Source organism: Grus americana, chromosome 1 (genome assembly GCF_028858705.1).
Source record: "Grus americana isolate bGruAme1 chromosome 1, bGruAme1.mat, whole genome shotgun sequence".
NCBI lineage: Eukaryota > Metazoa > Chordata > Aves > Gruiformes > Gruidae > Grus > Grus americana.
The window spans coordinates 85,019,416-85,032,029 of record NC_072852.1 but is presented as its reverse complement, the minus strand read 5'-3'; the positions used below and the strand labels follow the sequence as shown (position 1 = coordinate 85,032,029).

General features: G+C 48.2%; 1 protein-coding gene and 1 long non-coding RNA gene across 3 annotated transcripts in view; both read right to left on the bottom strand.

The window, feature by feature from the left end:
- FOXJ2 (forkhead box J2) overlaps positions 1 to 8,196 on the bottom strand; it is a 29,721-nt gene extending 21,525 nt beyond the window's left edge. For both annotated transcript variants that reach the window (XM_054820551.1, XM_054820561.1), the window contains exon 1: positions 6,608 to 8,196. The gene's annotated coding sequence lies outside the window, so the exon portion shown is untranslated. The remainder of the gene's footprint in view (positions 1 to 6,607) is intronic.
- A 2,252-nt stretch (positions 8,197 to 10,448) lies between these two features.
- Positions 10,449 to 11,683, bottom strand: LOC129204548 (uncharacterized). The gene is made up of 2 exons (XR_008576436.1): positions 11,388 to 11,683; positions 10,449 to 10,861 (listed from the first exon to the last, which is right to left on the bottom strand). It is a non-coding gene; the product is annotated as an uncharacterized LOC129204548 (long non-coding RNA).
- Positions 11,684 to 12,614: the final 931 nt, after the last annotated feature.

Genomic DNA, 12,614 nt, shown 5'->3' with positions numbered 1-12,614 from the left:
ATCCTTAAACTAAATCTCCTGTTCATTTCTTAAAGAAGCCCCTTTCTTCCACGCACATACTTGCCACAGTTGCCACCTTGCAACTGCAATAAATATTCTGCTCCAATCCTGACCTTCCTAGTCTTTGAGATGTTGTGTCTTTGCTTATGATCATCTCTATTTACTTTTGGAATCACCCTTCTTTACAAAAGAAGCCAGGGAGAGGAGGGTACACGTAATAAGACAATGACCTCTGAATATCAGTTAGACCTTTTGAATAATTTTAAAATATGCAAATAAGTAGTTTCCAGTATGTTCAGCCTCTATTTGGCTGGCAGCTTTCCTATATGTATCAAGGTATGAGTCAGCTGAGGAAGAATGTGAAGAGATGCTCATGCAAGAAATGGAAAAGCACGTCATGCTTGTGTTGCTGGCAGAGCAAAGGACAATACGGTAAGAGACAGCAACAGATAGAGGAGAAACATAAATGTGAAGGGCCCTTCAAGTACAAGAAGCTGGAACCTTATACGGTGGATGACAGCCAACAAACACGCTTGTCAAGGAGGAGATGGCAACATGTTGAGAAAACGTGGAAGGAGGATACATTCAGTAGTTGCATTTTTAACAAGACAAGAAAGTAACAATTGTCAGAGGCCAGCAAGAACAGCTAGCAGTAACTGAGATGGTAAATGAAGGAGAAAGCATAAGGGTTACTCAGAGAGACTCAGAAAGCACCAGCAGATTTAGGCCATGAAACTGGAAGATGAGTCCCTATCCTGTATGTGCAGAGCAAGATGAGTGCGAGAAAACCCATGTTATAGGCCCAACTGTGGAGGCTCACAACAGAAGAAAGCAAGAAACAAAGGGAAATCTGAAAGGAGGTTTCTGGAGTTCCATCTTGGCCTCAGCAGTCTTAAGCTTGTAGCAAAAAATTTTAAAAAGATGTTAAGGTAGTATGCCAGGTTGCATAATTTAATATCACTGGCATGAAGGAGGTAAAGAAAAGCAAAGAAAGGACACCAGAGATGGGTCTTTGTGTCTAACTTATGAAAATAATAAATGGAGGAAGGTAAATAGCTTAGTGCAGAAGCTACTAAATGAATGACTAGAACAGTAGGACAGAAACCAGGAAAATACAGACACAAAAGTCAAGGGAGGACAAGATTTCAAGACTGGGCATGATCAAGTGTCAAAAACAGCAGGGAAGCCAAGAAGGATGAAGATGGAATAGAGAGCCTGAGACCTGGCCAAGAAAAGGTCATTAGAGATCTTAGAAGAAGCTTCAAGGGAGTCAGAATATCTATACTTAAGTCAACTTAAAAAACAGTTCTAGGCTGCAGACATGTTACAGGATCTTTCAGTTCTGGAGTCACAGGTCCTTCCATGAAACAAAAATTAACTGGAGCATCATGCTTTCACTGTTTCATAATGCTACAAAAAGCAGCATACAGAGGTTTTGAGTTCAATATCACATTGTAATTAAGGTAATCAACAGCAAGAAGAACAGCCAACCTTTATAAAGTGTTTTTCATCTTTATACTTTGGAATCCTTATAAAGGATCAATAGCCTATTCCAGGATAAATGGGAAGCCATGCATGGGGAAGCACGCAGCCCAACGTCACCCAGCAAAGAAGTAGCAGAATCATGCAGAGAACACAGGTCTCCCAAATCCCAGATCAGTTCTCTACATTCAAAGCTTGCCTGCTTTGTTCAGGTAGAGATAAGGGGAATTTCAGAGGTAACTATTTTAGCAGCTTGTTTATTTTTCTCTGCAAGTTCCTGATGGGGAGGGAGAATTGTTTTGGTTTTACTTAATATTTTTTTGGGGGAAACTGAGAATTCAGAAACTTTGCTCTTTAATTTGTGACCACAGAAAGTTCAGATTCCTTCCCAATTATTCAGATTTGAACTTTTAACAGTAATTACATATTTCTACTATAATCAGCCACAGTCTTCATACAGCAGAGAGCATAAACAAAATTTGAATTGCTAATTGTAAAAAACAAAAAAGCAAATATTTTTTTCCTGGAGGTATAAAAGCTCTTGCTCCTAATCTCTCCCTCATTACTCAGTCTCTCTTATACATAAAAAGGGCCAAAAAAAGAACGTACATTCCTTTATTTCTTGACTTCACATCAAGTAAAATGACCAGCTTAGAAAGACGAAGAACAAGGTACTGGGCCTTGCACGAATTGTTCACCCCAATTCTCTAAAGCAAAATCCTTGAGTGCTGGAAGGAACCAGAGAACACAGCGCATTGGCTTTTCATTATAACCAACTAAAATCCAGCTATTCTTGAGGAAGGGAAGGAGGCCGGGGAAAAGGGAAGGTGGGAGAATGAATGAGTCAGATGGATTATGGAGAAAAAGTGCCATTCCTCAGCCTATCAGAACTGAGTATTTTCAGAGGAACAAAAATCTATTTATTATATAATGGTATAAAAGAATAGGTTTCTTGACATAACCTCAGACAAAAACCTCTATGTGTCCACAAGCATATAATCTAATGAAAGCCAAACCAAGAATGGGTCAAAATGCAGGTGTGGAAGTAAGAGCAAGGCCTGTGAGATGTAGTAAGAAAGGATTCCTGCCAGAGAAGAATCCTAGACAGGAGATGAGGGATGCTTGCTTGATGAAGAAAGAAGCAGCATTCTAGGCTTATAGGACCACAGGACAGAATGCCAAAGGGACAGCATACAAAATGAGATGCAAAGAGCAGTACAGAGAGAACTGGGAGGAGGAGTGGGGTGTAGGAGGAAATGAGAGTAAAGAAGTAGGTGGGTGGAAACACGCTGGGCCTTAAAGGTGCAGGAGAGGAACCTGACTGTGATATGATGCTAGGTAGCCCAGGACAGGATTCAGGAAAGGGTTCACAAAGGTCAGGACTTAGCAAAATCTGTGCATCATCTACCTTTAAGACACAAATTCCAAGGTTCATAATAGGATGGGGTAGAGGATGGGGCAGGTCAAAGACAGAAGGATAAAACAACAGTCTAGTCCAAATCTTGGCAAAGCACCACAGCACACAACATTAAATCAGTCCCAAACTCTGTTGCGAGGTCTCTGAATTTTGAAACATTCCCGGTATTTCGCATTTTCATTCCAAACTTACAATGAAAACTTGCAATTAATTAATTGTGAAAACATACTGCAGCATGCTTACCCTCTCACAGTAATACACACACACGAACTGCCTTTAAAAGTGAAAAGATAAGTACAGGGCAGAAATATGTTATAGATTTTAAGTTCATCATACATCCCTTAGAAGGAAGAAGGAAACAACAGCAGAATAGATAACATGTAGCAATACAGACTCCTACCAAAATGATAAGCATTTGGAGGTTGAACACATCAACTAGATATTCTTGCAAAAATAACATAATGTGCAACATCCAGCAATACAGAGATTTAAATTCTTTTCTTTAGGGTTCAGAGTTAACACAACTGGAGAGTTCAAACATTTCAGAGATACCATTTCAGGCTGTCTGTTAATCTGGACACTACTCATTTTCAAAGTTGGCTTCCAGACCAAAAATGCTAGAAACAGTATTTTCTTAAGTTTCAATTCTGAAGCATCACTCATCAACAGATTCTGCAAATGGAGTACTACAAAACACAGTGGGTTCTGTGTGAAAGTCATCAGTTACAATTCTACCCAAGGTTGGGAGAAGCAAATGGAAAAAAGAGTCTAAAAGCATTTCATCTTTTGGTTGCTAATGACCAAGATGTAATTCCTGCCTGACAGCTGCATAAAATGAGATAATCATCTCAGTCTTGCTCTTGAGGGACAGCTGTCCATATCACAGTTGCCATTAACCATACCTCCTTTCTGACACCCAAAAGGCCAAAGATCCAAACTGTGATGCAGAATGAATCTCCCACTATATGAAGGTCAGCTGAAGTTTAGGGGAGGAGGTAGTAAGCAAAGATACCTATACCTCTACCTCTGGGGCAAGAGAAAACTTCTCCAGAGCTACCAGCATTCAGCTGTATTTTTATACAACAAAGTACTACAGTACTCACAACCCTGTCTCGGACTGGGAAATTACATCCAAATTCCTCAAACCATTTACTGTATTTCATTCCAAGTTTTCTGACTCCTTACTGTATCCTAGAAACTTGCCTATAGAACCAGATTTCAAGATAAAACCCAGGAACTTGCAGAACACATACTTAAATATTAATATAACCGCATGATCTTTCAGTAACGTAATCCTTTTCCCATAACTCTCTAGACCTTCTCATTTCATTTTACTTAAGGGCTTGACCTGAGAAATGCCACACACGGTTCTCAGATGGGAGCAGAGCACACATAGGACAGGATCAGACTGCTTCAACTTTACAAGTCAACTTTTGGAAGCATGCATGTCCAAATTTAAATTTACAAACCCGTACACACATAACTGTCTCTACTCAAATGTTGAAGACTTCATTGCTTCTATTGAAGTCAACTCTATGTTCCTGGGCACTTACAAGAATTAGGCTATTTACTTAGGTACCTAAATGAGGTTTTTAAAGTCTAATTTTAGGTGTTCAGGTTTAACATTCTTAATGTAAACTCTTAAAGACATAACACTTTCATTTAAATGTGTCTATAAAGTACCTTGCACTTTTATGAAGATTAATAATACTCTCCCTTTTTCTTTTATAGATACTTTTGTACAAAATAAATGGTGCAGAACAGCTGCAGTATCCCACCTCAGAGGAAGCTGCATTTTAGTCAGCGATAAACATTTGATGTAAATACCATGATCACACTGAAGAGCTATGCTCTCTAAAAATGATTCCCTCCCTTAAAATTTATCAGTATGTCCTAGCTTTTGTATAGCTGTGTTTTAGACTGAGATCTTCAGAGCAGAGATCGTTTTAATTTTGCGTGTCTAAGTGAGCACTGAATGCCCTGTCAGCAATTAACAAATAAATAACAACTACTCTACAGTATACGACTTTCAGCCTTGTATGTCTGTCATGAATATTTAAAACTCAGGCAGCATATACAACATCTTAATCTTTAGCATTAATAATAAAGAAAAAAATGTTTCATCTACAGAAAGATAATTGTTGTGGGAAAGCAGAATTTTGTAAGGCTGGCATATAGGTAAAGTGCCCTGGCATCCATCAGAGCCAAAAGCAATTGAAAAATGTCAAGTCATTACTGTGAGGAAGGGGGCAGCATGAGGTAAATTAAACTCAAGAGCATGAAAAGCCAGTTACCCCCTCGAATGTGCAAAGGCCAAAATGCCTCAGTTATCTCTCTTCCCTTGTGCTAGATAACACAGCTGTACTCAAAACAGGCTGATTGCATAACTATGGGGCAACAGGTAGGAGGGCATCTAACAGTACCCCCAGAACATGTGTATGCTTCATGGTTCAGCCTTCCCTTAGAAAGAGGCACCTTCTGAAGCTATGGATAACCATCAAAATTCTCTGCCAAAATGGGGAATCACTTTGGAGCGACCTGGCATTTTTTGTCTGATGTTGTTAGCAAATTACACCAAGGAGTCCCTTCTTCAGGGACTCCCTGTTAACCATTGTGCTCCCAAATGGATTCCAGAAGGGTTCCTCTCCTGGCCAAGGACCCTTTGATCTTGGATTTCCTCACTGCTATCTAGCTGGAGAACAGAAAAAGGAATATCTCAGGTGAGATATCCCTAGGCATCATTCTTCTGCTACGGAAATCTGCTTTGGCTTCATTTGAGATGTAGCCTCCCTCAGACTTGATTTCTCAGGAAATCACTACATTAGTGTCAGAATACTCATTTATGACTGGAAATTAACTGCCTCATTTACAAAAAGCAGCCAGCTTGGCTCACCACAGCATTAGCATTAGGATTCACATTCCTAGTCCCTGAACACAGCATAAAATACAAATGAACACTGGTGGCAACGGAATGGCTTCTTTTGGCTTTCAGAGCAGGTTCCACCAGCACTGTCATGACTTTCATTCCCAGGCCCCTGAGCACCACAGAACCCACTCTCAAGGGCATGCTTTCCAGAATTCATCCCACAGCTCCTAGGTACATTAGGACACACATCTTGGAGTACTACCACTGGTATCTGTACATTTGGCTCCCAAGCACAGTGAGGTCTGCATCGCACAATGGCTTTATTCCCACAGTTACAAGCATAGTAGGAGCCACATGGAGAACAACTAACACTCCAACCCCACAGGTGCATCCTTGGACACCAGCACTACAAATCACTGCTCCTGTCTCCTCAACACTTGTTTTGGCCAGTATTATCCATCTCAATGACCCCTAAATGAAAGAAATTAATTTCACACCAGTGATGATAAAAGCTGAGCCTACGATGAATACCCCAGTGAAAGAAAGCAGAAGAGAAAGGGCAGAGAGATTTCTTACAATTAAACAGGTCTAAGGTTTCCCATAAGCTACATAGCGAGGGAAAGAATCAGGTCAATTCCATATAGCATATAAAGGAGCTAAATGAGAGAGATGGAGAAAGACACGCAGAAAAAGGCAGCTGGGGAGAGGTTCAGAAACAGAAAGAGAGCAAAAAGATTAAAAGGAAAACAGACACAGGGAGAGAAGAGACATGGAAAACAAGGACAGAAAGCAAAAGAGAAGGACAGCTAGGAATAGAGAGGTGATATAATGTGGTTACTCACTCTGTTTGGAAGATTTTCTGGAGGGAGGTGGGTTATCTTCAGTGCTGGTTTCTGGGGTGCTGCCCTTCACACTCCTTCTCTGAGACCCATCCTCAGAGCGCTGCTGTCAGCTATTCCAAGAGCTTCTTCAAGAAATATTTTGAGGGCGAAGGGATTGTGGATGAAATCAGGATCTTGAGTATTAAAAAAATCTGCTTGGGACTGTCAGTCCCCTAAAACTGCTGGGTTTATCCCAGGATGGAAATCCTCTCTCCCTTTTGGCAGCTAACTACTAAAGGGGTGTTCCCCTGGGAGACAGCCTTTTCACTGATTGTCAGATTATTTCAGAGATCAATTTCCCCAATCTCCCTACCTGTAAATCTTTCTTCTCTCTCCTGTAGGTACACCTTGTCCTTAAGGGTGGGCAAATCTTTATCTGAAAAAATTCTTGCTATCTCTGTGGATATTATCAGCGAAATCTGCCTTTTCCTTTCCCTGTAGCTGGGAGGTGTGTCTTCTCTCCCTGCACAGGGTATTTGAAGAAAACCCTCCTGGGATTAGGCGATGAGGGATCTTTCCTGGGATGAAGGAGGATGAGGTCAGTATTGGAAGTTACCTTTATGTCCAGTAGTTAACAGCAACTGGAAAAGGGAAGAATAATATCTAAATCTGCCTCTGCTTTCTCTCCCTCGTTTTGCTTTCTCTGCTGCCTGCTGAGCCAACGTAAATAATTAAAATTACTAGGTAAGTATCTGGAGCTCCTGCTTATTTCTGTCTTGGGGACTGCCTCTCTTGGGAACACAAGTTTTTTTCTGTGGAGACTCCTCTGTTACTATCTGGTCTGGGGATCAGCAGGGGAAGGGCTGTCTCCTCTGCTTCACAGAGGAATTTCCTCAGTAGCAGGGGGGAGTAGGTGGTAAGGGTTATTCTCACAACCCTCAGAAATTGGGGTCTGAAGATGCCTCTCCCCTAAACAGGTATTGAGGGAGCTCCAGGAGGCTCTATTCCACAGTGAGGAAGAGCAGACCTGCTCCTAGATAGTTACCAGGGCTTGGTGCCGGGGGCCTCTGCCCACCCCTTGGCTCGTTAGTGGAGAAGGGGGCAAGAGTTAAGCTCCTTCGCCAGTAGCGGGGAAGGGGGCTGGCAGGCGGGTGCGCCCCGGCCTGCCAGTGAGGTGGGGGTGGTGAGGGGCCGCCGAGGCGTCCCCGCCGCCGGGAGCGGGGCTGCCTAACGGGGTGTCCCCTCACGGCTGCGGATTGGGCGGGGGGCGGCGGGCAGGGCCTCTCCCCAACCCTGGCAGGCTACGGGGGTGTCCCCCCACCCCGGCTGCCCGGAGGCTGTCCCTGGCTTCCCCCCAGGCCCCAGCTCCTCTTGCCCGGGCCCGGCTACCACAGGAGGCCGCAGCGGCTCACGGGCCTACGCGGGGCTGAGCGACCGCCTCCGCCGCCTTCCGCCGGGCCTTGGCTTCGTCCCCGGGGGCTCCCCGGGCTCCGGTGCGGGGGGCCCCAGCCGGACGGCGCAGAGTCTCTCCAGGCCCCACCGCTCCGGCGGCTGCTGCTCCGGGCTGCGGCTCCACTGCAGGCCCCAGCTCCTCCCCGGCCTCCGCTCCGCCTCCCTCGGCTCCCCCCGGCCGCAGCCGCCCCCGCCTCCCCGGGTTAAGGAGGCGCCGTTCTCCAGGAGCTGCGGCTGTTTAGCGGGGGCCGCGCCCGCTCTACCCGGTGGAGGGAGAGCCCAGTTCCGCCCAGGAAGCCTGGCTGCCCGTCGGAACTACCCAGGGCTGCGGCCTACTCCAGCACACCTGCCCCCGCCCCGGGGGCTCGATTCACCCCAGAGATGGTCGCTGGCCCGGGGGGGGCGGTCCTCGCCCGTCAGGGCCGCTGCCAGCAACAGCCTCTTGCCGCCCCCCAGCTGGCGGCGGCAGCTGTTGAGCCACCCCTGCAACAGCCGCTCACCCAGCCGGTGGTCATCTCTTCCAGCCCGAGGGCACTCCCCATCCCACCCGCGGGACACTGCGGCCAAATGGCCACCTGGGACCGGGCCTGGCAGCCCCACCGTGGGTGCGGCTTGATGCTCTTGGTGACCTGCTCCGCTCCCCGCCAGCTGTACAATGGTTGCGGTCAGCTCCAGCCCAGGACATGCAGAGTCCTCTCTTACCCCCCCAAAAAATCAACTCTCCATCCCTGGTAACCTCTTATGCCTTGTATGTGTCATTAACCTATTGCAGTAACATCCCCAAATCTTAAGAGGTGTTTCTATCATGACCCTGTTAAAAGTCTCATCGCTATCTCTCCAACATGTTAACAACCAGCCAAAACCATATAGAGAACCCCATGAATTACATACAGTGTTGTCCTGCTTTCACCCAGTTGGTTGAAAACTGGGAGTCTCATGTAGGTGTGTTGCAAGGCTGGTCTTGGGGACGCAAAGGCAACCATCCATTCTTTTACAACACTAAAGGGGACTGTGCAGTGAAGTAAATAGCTCCAATACTCTAAAATGTGTGTGTGAGAAGGAACAGCCACAGCCTGGGATCCCCATGCATCTGAGGCCAATGCCATAGGCAGGCCACTTCTACATGGAAATCTGAAATGCGCGACGGTGAAACAGCCTCCCTCGGGGTTCCTACCCCAGTTATCTGAAAGGCTCCCTGTATTTGGTAATCTCTTCTTTCTGTGAGTAGTTTCACATTTGCATCCCTCCAAACAGCAACAGTGCTGTAAGCCTTGGAGGATAGGACACAGGGAGAAAATGGCATTTTCTGAGTAAATTTCTTCTTTTTTCTTTCTTCTGGAAACTGTAATATGTTTATAAGACTTGCTGCTTTTGCAAGGCTTAGCTTATCATCGCACCTGCAACAACTCCTTCAACAGGTCAAAAGCTGTGCCAAAGTCCCGTGCCTTCATTTTCAGGGAGTCACAAGAATGAACACTTAACCTGAATCCTCTCAGTACGCTATGTCCTCTTCTCCCACACCAACCCTTTCTTCTGCTCCTATGCCAGCATCTCTGGACATAGATCTTCTCCCTGTGCTATTACTTGTTCTTCTCTCTGATAAAGAGGGTTTCCTGCCCCTTTTGCCATATTATTATCTCATTACAGATCCCATTACAGCATTCCTAATCATTACCAAGGGCCAACAACCACCTCTTTCCCTCCCACCTCCACAGGCCATGGCAGAGTTCTGTCCTATTCTGTCCTTTCCCCCAGCCTTGCTCCAGTCCTGGGTACACATCTTAGCTGTAGTTCCCTTGGCCTTCTGCCTCTCCTTGGACTTCTCTTTGGCCTGGGTGGTCTTTGGGTCTCCCTGCTATTCCCACACCAAGTTCTCCAGTTCCCCTCTAGCTAGGATTTGTGTCTGTATTGTGCACAGGCTCCTCTCAACTCATACTGAGAGACAAGATGGAAGCATCATTGTGCTGAGAGGCACTGATGGGTGGTATCTGCGAGTTGTTTGATCTATAGCCATCTGCAGAGGTGTTAGAAAACTGCGGTTGGACTTGACACGTGCCAGGCATCCAGCATGTGTTCCCCATTTATTTTTTCCTTTTGGTTTTCAGGATCCTCTCTCCTAAATCAAGGTCTGAAATATTCTCTGTGTTTTCTAGACAAAAAGATACAATGTAACTAACTTATTCCACTACTTGAATAGATACAAAAGTGCCATCCAACACCAAAAAAAAGCCTTGGCAGACCAAAGAATTGGTGTTGCAGAAATACACAGAAGCAAATGGATCGTGATGCAGTTATCATATTTAGCATTCAGAGAACAACAAGACCTATCTCAAAGCCTTTGCAAGCTAAGTAGAAAACAGGGGCTAGCAGATGGAGACATGGAAAAAACAGTAAACTAGTCACCACTTACTTTTACATTACATTCAATGTATTTTATCTTTCTCTGATTTTTTCAAGATGCCAATGGCTTTGTGCATGACTGAACTGTTAGTATTTGTCTAGGGAAAGCTATAAATTTTGACAGATGGGTAGCGGGCAGTTGGGGATTCTGGTATCCAGGGAAGTGTAGGAAGTGGCTTTGTTTTTTGGCAGTTAGGACACTGAAACTTACAGTGTTCAGGAAGGAATTCTCTTCCACATCCTGGCTGAAGGACCGTTCATTTGCAGCTAGTAGTAAACATGCACCTCAGTGATCCAGTGTAACATACAGGTATCCTATCATGGTTTTCTTCCTGGGTAGGATTTGGTGGTTGGTTTTTAGTTGGTTTGTTTAGGGTTTTTTCAAAACCTCTTCTCACCCCGGAAAATCTTTCTTTTCTATATCTGTGTGTAAACACATACATAAAATTACTTTAGTTACTTTTCACAGTAGCCCCATGCAATGATGTGTCTTACATGATCTAGAGCTTAAAACTGGTGTTTTAAAACTAGGTGCTTTTAATACGCGTTTAGGATCTTGACTACAAGAAAGAGTATGTATCCTACGTCTCTACCAGTGCCAAATGGACCTGCCAGGAGTTTCAAAGATTGGACAAGTGTCGAGGGACTGGTCTGCTGGCCCAGCCTCGGACACCTGCGAAGGCAGACACTTAAGCTGCCGGCGGGACAGCTCCCCATCTCCACAGCTGGACGCCTCATGTCACGGCATCTTCTCTCCCGGTACACAAAGCCAGGAGCGGCCTCGTCCTCCACCCGGCCCCCTCACCCTGACGGCACAGCGGGTTCCTTCTCCCCCAGCCGCCCCCGCCCTGCAATGGCAGCCCGCTGGGCCAGCGAAGCCGCCGGGTATCCCCGCACGCCACCCTCACACCCGGCAGCTCCCGCCTGACGCGATGTCGGCCGCCGTTACCGCGCGTCTCCCCGCGGCGAGGTTTCCCCCGCCGGAGACAGCCCCGTCACCCCGGGCAAAGGCCGCACGCCCCGCTCCCGCCGGCGGTACGGGGCGCGGCACAGGCGGCTCCCCCCTCCTGCCGCGGCCAGACAGGCAGCGCGGGCAGGGCGGCGGGGTGCCGGGCCACCTTAAGAGCGTGAGGAGCCCCCGCACGCAGCGCCCGGGCGGCTCCTCCCCGCCCCGTGTCGCATCCAGCCTGGGAACGTGTGGCGGGCAGCGGACCCGCTGCGGGGACGCGCCGCCGGGGTTGCCCCGGCCCGGGGGCGGCGGGAGAGGCTCCCTCGGGCGGAAGCGCGCGGGCGGCGACCCCGCAGCGGGCGGCAGCAAAACAGCCAGGGCAGGGGCGCCTGACGCGGCCTTCCCTTACACCTCCCCCCCCCCCCGGTTCCGCTAGCGCCTTCATTCCACGGCGCCCATTGGTGGGAGGCGGGGGCAGGGTTAGCCCACAGTCCACTGCCTGGTTGGCTCCTCCATCCATCCATCCAAGGGCGACGGCGACGGAGGAGAATTTGCCCTTCCGATTGGCCGTGGCCCGAGAGAAGGTGGGCCAGACGGGAAGGGAGAAGTAGCTCCCATTGGTCACCCCCCGCGTGTCAGTCAAATGAGTCACAAAGGACCGCACGGCCGGCTGGAGCGGAGCGCGGGCAGGGGGCCCCGGCAGCGGGGCTGTTTGTCACCCTGCGCAGGGGTCACTTCCTGTCCGGGGCCGACGACTTCCGGTTAACTCCACGGCGTGAGGCGGGTGCCGTTGTCCTTCAGCCGGCGGCTGGCGCATGCGCAGCGGTGGTGGCGGCGCTTGGCCGTGCTCCTGCCGCCGCGCACGTCACGTCATGTCACGTCAGGTTGCAGACGGTGACCGCGCGGGCGGCGGGGGCCTCTGGTGGCCGTGGGCGGTCCTGGGAAGGCAGCGCTCCGCCCCGGCCCCGGGACTCCCGCGGGGGGCTGCAGCTCTGTCGCTGTGCCGTGACGCCGGGAATGGATATGGCGGGGCCTTCTCCTCCGCAGCCTGGGGCGTGCGGGGAAGCTTCCCCCATCCCCTTCCCCGCGTGGGGAGCGGCGCCTGCAAAATGGCAGGAAGGGGTCCATGTTGCCTGTCGTAGCAGCGCCCGCGCCGGGTCTGTTACGTTTGCAGGTGGAGCGGGGCAGTTCCCAGCTGCCAGGCCTTCAGACGCACGCTGGGCTCCT